The following is an 8,131-nucleotide window of genomic DNA, read 5'->3' as shown; positions in this document are numbered from 1 at the left end:
AGCAATAGTAAGATGTCGAAAAGAAGAATCATGTCATTAATGAAAAGGATCAAGAAATTGCTGGCTTGAAGATCAAGACAAAAGAAGCAGGTGAAGCTCCATGCAATGAAGGCACAAGTTGGCAAGCCACTGCAAAGCAACCCTGAAATAAAAATCTTTCAAAGGCCAAGTGAAAGGCAGAAGAAGATTGAAAATGTTGCTCTAAGAAGCTATTCTAAGGTTATCAAGGACTAACTCTCCTCCAAGGAGGAATCTCTTCAAAAGATCAGCAACATCAAGGCAAGCCATTTGATCCAAGTACGCTAGTATGTTTAATGGTTATTATTTTCCATGTACTAACTTTAGACATAAGGCTAGGGATTGCAAAGCTTATGATAAGGATGATTATCAATATCATTATTAAAACCCTAGAAGCAAGTTTGCAGGGGCACAAGGAAAATATCCAAATGGCTTCATAGCAAAAAGTATATGTCAATTGTTCCATCTTTCAAGGATCATATAGAATGCTTCAAATGCCATAACTATGGACATATAGCTCATGATCGCAGATACATGATGGAATATTCCATGAAGGTGTCGTCAGGATTACAACATGCCTCTTTTTGTTTTTGTACATTAAGAAAAAACAAAAATCCCTAAACAAAATTTATCCTTTTTCCTAAAAAACTCAAAAAACTTTTTTAAAAAATCAAGATAAACATAAAAAAAGTGGCTTTAGAAGTCGAAGGTCGAAACCATAAAAATATTTTTAAACGAAAAAACACCAGACTACCCGACCACCTCACCTCCCAACTCCTTGACTCTTGTGGAGTCAGGTTCGGGAAGAAATAAAACTTCAATAAACGAAAAAAAGAACTCCCGACCCATCGACTCGTCAAATAAAAGATTTATTTTTCTCGATTTGCGTGCATTTTTTTAAATGAATTGATTTGAAATTTCAGCATTTCACGCTTAATTGTTTTATTTTGATATCAATAATAATTTTTTCCGATCCCATCTCGATTTATGAAAAAGGCAGTTGGATTACTCTACGGGAAATTAATGAAAAAATTAATTCACGACATCCTCAAGTTTCTAATCAAAATTCATAATTCGTTAGAGTATTTCACTTGCATGTTGTTTTCATTCTATTATACCTCATTCAAAGAAGCTTGAATTCAGAAAATATGATATCAATTACATTAATTTTGTGTAAGTAAGATGAAATTACAAATGATTCTTAATTCAATTTTAAATTTTAATTAGGAAAAACTTATATATTCTCTATTTTTGTTCACGGGTCACAAAATGGGGAAGAAAGGAAAATCTGCAACAACAAAACAACAAGTGGAGCAGATAAGGGAGTAGATTAAAGAAATAGAGAATCCACAACCAGAAGAGGTCAAGCTCAACCCATTCCTCGTCCCTGACTCTACTTACAAGACTTTAAAAACAGGTACGATGAGACGAAAAGAATTTTTTCATTTCTTTGAAGAAATTAGAGAGTGGAAAAAAAATTCACAAGGGAAATGCTTGACCATATGGGAGAAAGAGATTGATTTTATAGAAGAATTTGACTTGCCAGGTTCCAAGCCACTAAAAGAAATTGTTCCAGGGGAATTAAATCAACCAATAGAGGACCTTGTCACCAAAGATAAGATAAAAATCAAGAGGATTAAGGTCTAGAAGCAACAAAAAAATTAGAAATTTCTACAACTTCCTTTTGAGCAAATCAAGCTTATTGCTAAATTCGAAATCAAATATCAAAAAATAAAGACGAAGGTCTTAGGTTTGATTACCAGCTGCCAAATCAACATAAATAAATTTCCTTCTATTCACTTCTTGGATGTTTCCTATGTGTATTCACAATGGGTGAAGTATATCAAGGTTCATGAATCTAATCTATTGCTTAGTATTAACTATAAAGATTCTGAAGACGAGGAGAAGTTACCTACTTCTCAGGTAGATATCAGTTGAACAGAGATAAAATTTATATTTTTAGCATTAGACATTTACTTTTCAGAAAATCTTTTGATTTTCTTGTTTTAAGACTTATCTTATTTTTTGAAACATATCATATTTTTCAAGTTTTATAGAACCTCTTGCGTTGGTATAAGGGGTCGACAAATTCTGAAGACTACAGAATTGTATTTTTGAATCAATTTTGTAGTGTTAGTATTTTTGAAGACCAATTTCAGTTTTATTGTGTGATGAGTTATGAGATTTATGTTTGGACATCATTTTAATTATTTAATGGATTCCTCTGCTATATCTCTTCAACTCTTCTTGTTTAATTCTGAATGAATATTTGATTTTTCTGTTAAACATTTCTTATGATATGTTACAATCTACATCCTTTTATCAACAAAAGTTTATAAGTTATTAATTTTTTATTACTGTTTGATCATTGGAATATGATATTCACAAGATAGATTTCTATTGCTCTCATTTTCGAGATAAATGTTTTCTCTTATTTCTTTTAGTCAATATATATATATTCCAGGAAAATAACAAAAAAAATTGTTTGAATAGGATGAAAACTTGAAAAATGTCTTTGGAGTTTTTTTTTGGTATAAAATCTCTATTCAAAACTTATTTGTGTGGTTTTATGGACCCAAAATCTAGTCAGGGTTTTAAATCACATGATATTTCACATGGTTTTATGTTCATTTGAATCCTTTAATTCACTGTTGTTTAAACAAACCCATCTGATTAGCAGTTTGTTTATTTTTTTGTAGATAATTGTAATTACTAGAATATGTCATATATTTTCCCTAGATTAGTCATTAGTTATTTTAAGTTAGTTTAAGTTCATACAGGCAACCGATTCTTTGTTCCAAAAAGTATACTACCAGCTAAACGAAAAAGGGTCTGATTGGGATCCTGATCGGGCAAATACTCACTCGTTATAGGAGAAATTTTTCACTTGTCAACAATTTGGCGCTAGGAGGGCCACAAATTTTGTATAGTTGATATACCTATTGAGTCAACTTATCCTATAACATCATCTAATATCAGTACTTCATCTACTATTATTCATCCAATTGAACCTTTACATGTTTCATCAACAGTTACATCCTTCTCAGAAGAACCATTTGAGGATTCATTTGTTCCTGTGCGCCCTCAAATCCAATTTCCAAGAGTATATACTCGATCTCAAAGAAAAGTTTCACGTTTATCCCCTATTTTATTTGATATATCTAGACGAATAAGAACCAGGCATGAGGTCGAAGCTATAATTTCATCCTCTTATGAAGCTAGTCCTCGATCATCAACATAAAAATAGTCCTAGAGCTTCATCTAAGTTTACAACTTTTATAAATCCCATGTTCCCTTTAGAAGAAGTTGATTGGGAAACATATCCTATTGCATCTCAAATAGTAACTCCCTCAACTACTTTGGTTCATGTTCCCATTCCATCCACTTCTACAAATATTCAAATATTAGTTCCTCCACCTTCGGTTATACCCCTTTCAAGACCTCCTCCTCAAGGCCTTCCATCACCTCATTCATTAGGTTCAAGTTCATCCTCCCCAAATTCACCCATGGCAAGTCAACCTTGGTTGTCTGTTGGACCTATTGTTGTTGCAGGAGATTAACATGATTTACCAAAGCATTCTGAAAGATGGCTTCCCAAGTTTAATCAAGATGGTCCCATTATTGCCGAAGAACATGTTAAATCATTCATGTTATCTCTTAAGTTAGGTGTAGTTCAACATGAAAACCAAGTTTGCAAATTGTTTCCCTTCACTTTCAAAGGAAAAGCAATTGCTTGGGATTTGACCATAGCTAATGGTACTATTACAACTCGGGAATCTTTTGAAAAAATATTCATTAAAAGGTATGGAGAAGATAAATCGAAAGCATCTTTAATTGTGGAATTGTCAAATATTAGAATGAATGCAGGGAATCAATCAAAGACTTTAATCAAACAATGCTTTATATCCTTAATAAAATTCTTACAACTTCTACACTAGGTGATGATGCTTTAAGTGAAGTCTATACTACTGCTCTTCCCTCCAATATTGCATTTGTTGTTATTAGAGAACAAAAATATACCTTAGCTTTAAACATGGAAGAGGCCTTAAACGTTGAAAAACAAATATCAAAGATTGTTGTGAAACATGCATTAGGACAATAGAGAAATAAAACAATGTATTCTTTTAAAAAGCCTTCAATTGGTAAAAAAGTTGATGACAAAAAAGAAAAAGATAATATCGATTTAGACTCAATCCAAAAGGTAATTAAAAAGATGTCTAATGAGATAATTGATGTGAAAAATGTCCTTTCTGAAACTCTAGTAATAAAAAAACCATGGAGACCTTTTAGAAGGAATCCACCCCCCAATCCTAATCAAACCACTCTTGAAGAATTCAACATTGATGATTATGCTCATGATGATTTTTGTCGAACTCATAATGATAAACATTCTGAAAATACTTGTTCTGCTTTTATAAACATGTTTAAAGTCTTTGTACAAGTCGAGGATGAGAATCAAGCAAAGAATGAATGCAAGAAAGAGGAAGAATCTAGTAAAATTAATGTCTTATGGGATGTCTCTCAAGGAGGATTAATTGATAATGATTCCTCTTAAGCTGAAAAAAGAAATTAATACTATACAAACTAGATCAAAGAGTCAAAATACTTCTCAAAATCAACCATCTTCATCAAATCTCAATTCTCCTACTCAAACAAAAATAAATCAAACTGCTGATAAAACTACTTCTACATCTAATGCTCTCCCTGTGACAGAGCATTTGGATTATGATTTAATTGAAGATATGAAGAAAACTAGGGCTAATATTTCATTATTTGAATTATCAAAGCTTACTCAACAAAGAGATAAATTGGTTAAATCTCTAGCAAATGATTCATCTGAAAACTCCAATAAAGCTCCATCTAAAAAGATTTCAAATATTAATGCAACTTTAATTGGAGATAGATCATCCTCTCGAACTCTCTTCCTTTTAACTTTTGAAATATGCAATAAAAATGTACATAATTTCCTAGTCGATTCAGGGGCTTCATCTAATGTAATGCCCTTATCTGTTGTTCAGAAATTAAATATGTCTCCTACAAACTCATCTACCCAAATTGTTCAACTGGATAGATCAAGTGTAGAGGTTTTAGGAGAAATAAAAAATGTTTTAATCAAACTTTCTTCAAATCCTAAAAAAATTCAAATCATTGACATTATTGTCATAGATATTCCAGAATCATATGATTTGATTCTCAGTCGAGATTTCTTAGTAAAACTTAATCGTTATTTCTCAACAAATTGGTCTCATTTATGGTTACCCTTAAATGGTAAGACAAAAAAAATCAAGGTTAATCATGAACAACACATGAAACATACAATAACTGACCTTGAAAATTTTAATGAGCCAATCAACTTTCTTGAAATCTTCATTAGGTAATTATACATTTGATACCTATCTCGGTAATTTCTCATCTGAAGAATCCTCTGTATCAAAAATTCAAATTGAATGCCTGAACTTTCTCCAAGTACTAGCGTTAGATTCAAGGCAAATTTCTTACACTGAGACTCCATCCATCTTTACAACTAATCAGATTAACAATTGGACATTATATTTTGATTGATCCAAATCAAATGAAGGAGATGGTATTGGATGTGTCTTAGTCGATCGCCAAGGGAATAAATTTCTTCTTTCTTGCAAATTAAGTTTCCCTTGTACAAATAATGTGGCTGAATACGAGGCTTTATTACAAGGTCTTCGCAAAGCTATTGAAATGGATATAATATCAAAGTTTTAGGTGATTCATAAATTATTGTAAAACAATGCAATAAAACCATTCATTGTGCTTCCAATCTGTTAAAATTACAAACAAGAAATGTGGGACTTAGTTCAAAATTTTGATAACTTTGAAATAGATTCCATACCTCGTTTGCAGATCAAGTTTCCCTTGTACAAATAATGTCGCTGAATACGGGGCTTTATTACAAGGTCTTCGCAAAGCTATTGAAATGGATATAATATCAAAGTTTAAGGTGATTCATAAATTATTGTAAAACAATGCAATAAAACCATTCATTGTGCTTCCAATCTGTTAAAATTACAAACAAGAAATGTGGGACTTAGTTCAAAATTTTGATAACTTTAAAGATTCCATACCTCGTTTTCAAAATTTTGATGTTGGTCTACTCACTAATGTAGCACCAAGGCTTCTTCCAATTGAAAATTTCTCCCTAGAACATTTTTCAGTTGAAATTATTTTCAGAGCTTCAATTTCAGACAATATTCAAAATTGGAAAGTGTTCGATGATGATGATCAAATCTAAGATTTCTTGACTTTAGAAGATACTTTCAAATGATCCATTATTAATGAAGATCAACACACTGCTCAATTGCAATCATTTTTTTCAGATGACCCAAAATTTTATTCCAAAATTTGTAGTTTGACTAGAAAATTTATTTGATTTTCAAAATAAATTCAAAGGTAGTACAAATTGCAAAACCAATAGCTCTTCAATGCAATTTTAAGTTGTTAGCTCTCCAATGGCTATCCTACATTATGGATTTACTTAGAAGTAAAGGTCTTTATAGAATAGCTTCAGGGCAAGAGTCTAAGCCTAAAGATGAAAATAAACAAACCAAATGGAAAGATAAGCAAGATCAAGCATGTGGATTAATAATTATTCAAACTTGTGATTGAGGGGCGGGAATGTTAGATTGCGAGTCCCTAGACCATCATGTAAGTTCATAATATAACTGTCACAACTGGTAATTCTTATCTTATTGAGATTTTGTGATGATCCATTGATGAATTGTCAGTGTGATCTAGATCTAGAAGATCATTAATGTATTATAAATTCAGATTAGAAATCAATATAATATAACAAAATGGTGCAAGGCCTTTTTCGCCAATTCATTTGTCTTGTCTTGCTCATGTCAATTCTTAACATCCAAGGGTGTTATGGTTGTTATGAAAACTACTACAACATTAGACCTTTACATGCAAAATGGGAGTATTGAAATCAATGAAATGGTAGTGGTATCTAAGGAAATGATTGAAGCCACTTGTTTATGGCATCAATGAATGAATTTCATGAGTGAGAAAGGACTGCAAATACCGATAAATCACAAATTACTTCCAAATTTAAAATCTTTGAATTCAATTATCTATATACATTGTATATTTGAAAGGCAATGTAGACAAAAGTTTAAAGCAAATAATTATGTTTGTAAAGGAATCCTTACTCATATCCATTTTGATGTTTGGAGGTCATCCCTTAACAATGTCTTTTGAGAATCATCATATTTTTTTAACATTTATAATTGTTTTCTCTAAAAATGTTTTCTTTAAAAAGCAATGCTCATGTGTTCAATAAATTTAAACAACTTAAAAGTTATGGTAGAAAGAAAACTAGTAAAACAATCAAATGTTTATAGACAAATACCAAAGGCAAGTTTACTTCTTTAAAAGTCAAAAAATATTGGAAAGACATTAGAATCATACGACACAAAATCGTTGTACACTCCTAAACAAAATGGCAACAAAATGTTGAAGAATCTAGGGCGTCTAGCTTAGGATGAAATTCTTCTTACAATGATAACTATTTGTGAAGTACTTTTTACTTATTAACACAATCTTCTCTTATTATTATTAATGTGTGTTTTCTTTCTTCATCAAACAGTTACCAAAACAAAAGGAGACAAGAACACAAGATGTTGGCTCTCAGCCAGGGCAAAACCTCTCTCTCCTAGAGAGGAAACCCTTCTGTAAATTTCTCTTATTGAAGCTTCAATTTTCAAACGCCAAACCCTAGACCCTTGACTAGTAGATCCTCCAAGCACAAGACACAATCTCTCTTTTGACACTTCCTTTTGTCCTTCAATCGATGCCGCCTTCTTTGCTACACCTTGATCTCTTTCTTCACACTTCTTTCAGCACCTAATGGCACTTTCCTTTGCTCCTTTTCTAACAACTACAAAAACCTTTGGTTTCCTTAGAGACCTCTTCCGTTGTGCCTTCCTTTCCTTCGCTTGGCAATCTTCCTTTTCCTCGACACTTTGACTAGGTAATGAGCCCCTCCTTCTGGTGTATTTCTGAGTTAGAGGTTGATCCTCTTAACCCTATTGCAGATCTGATTTCTTCGCACATGTGGTTGATCTAGGGATTGAAATGGACC

This window comes from Pinus tabuliformis, chromosome 3_1 (genome assembly GCF_031772625.1).
Source record: "Pinus tabuliformis cultivar Carrire ecotype Pingquan chromosome 3_1, CPIR1, whole genome shotgun sequence".
NCBI classification, from domain to species: Eukaryota; Viridiplantae; Streptophyta; class Pinopsida; order Pinales; family Pinaceae; genus Pinus; species Pinus tabuliformis.
Note: the sequence above shows the minus strand (reverse complement) of the source record.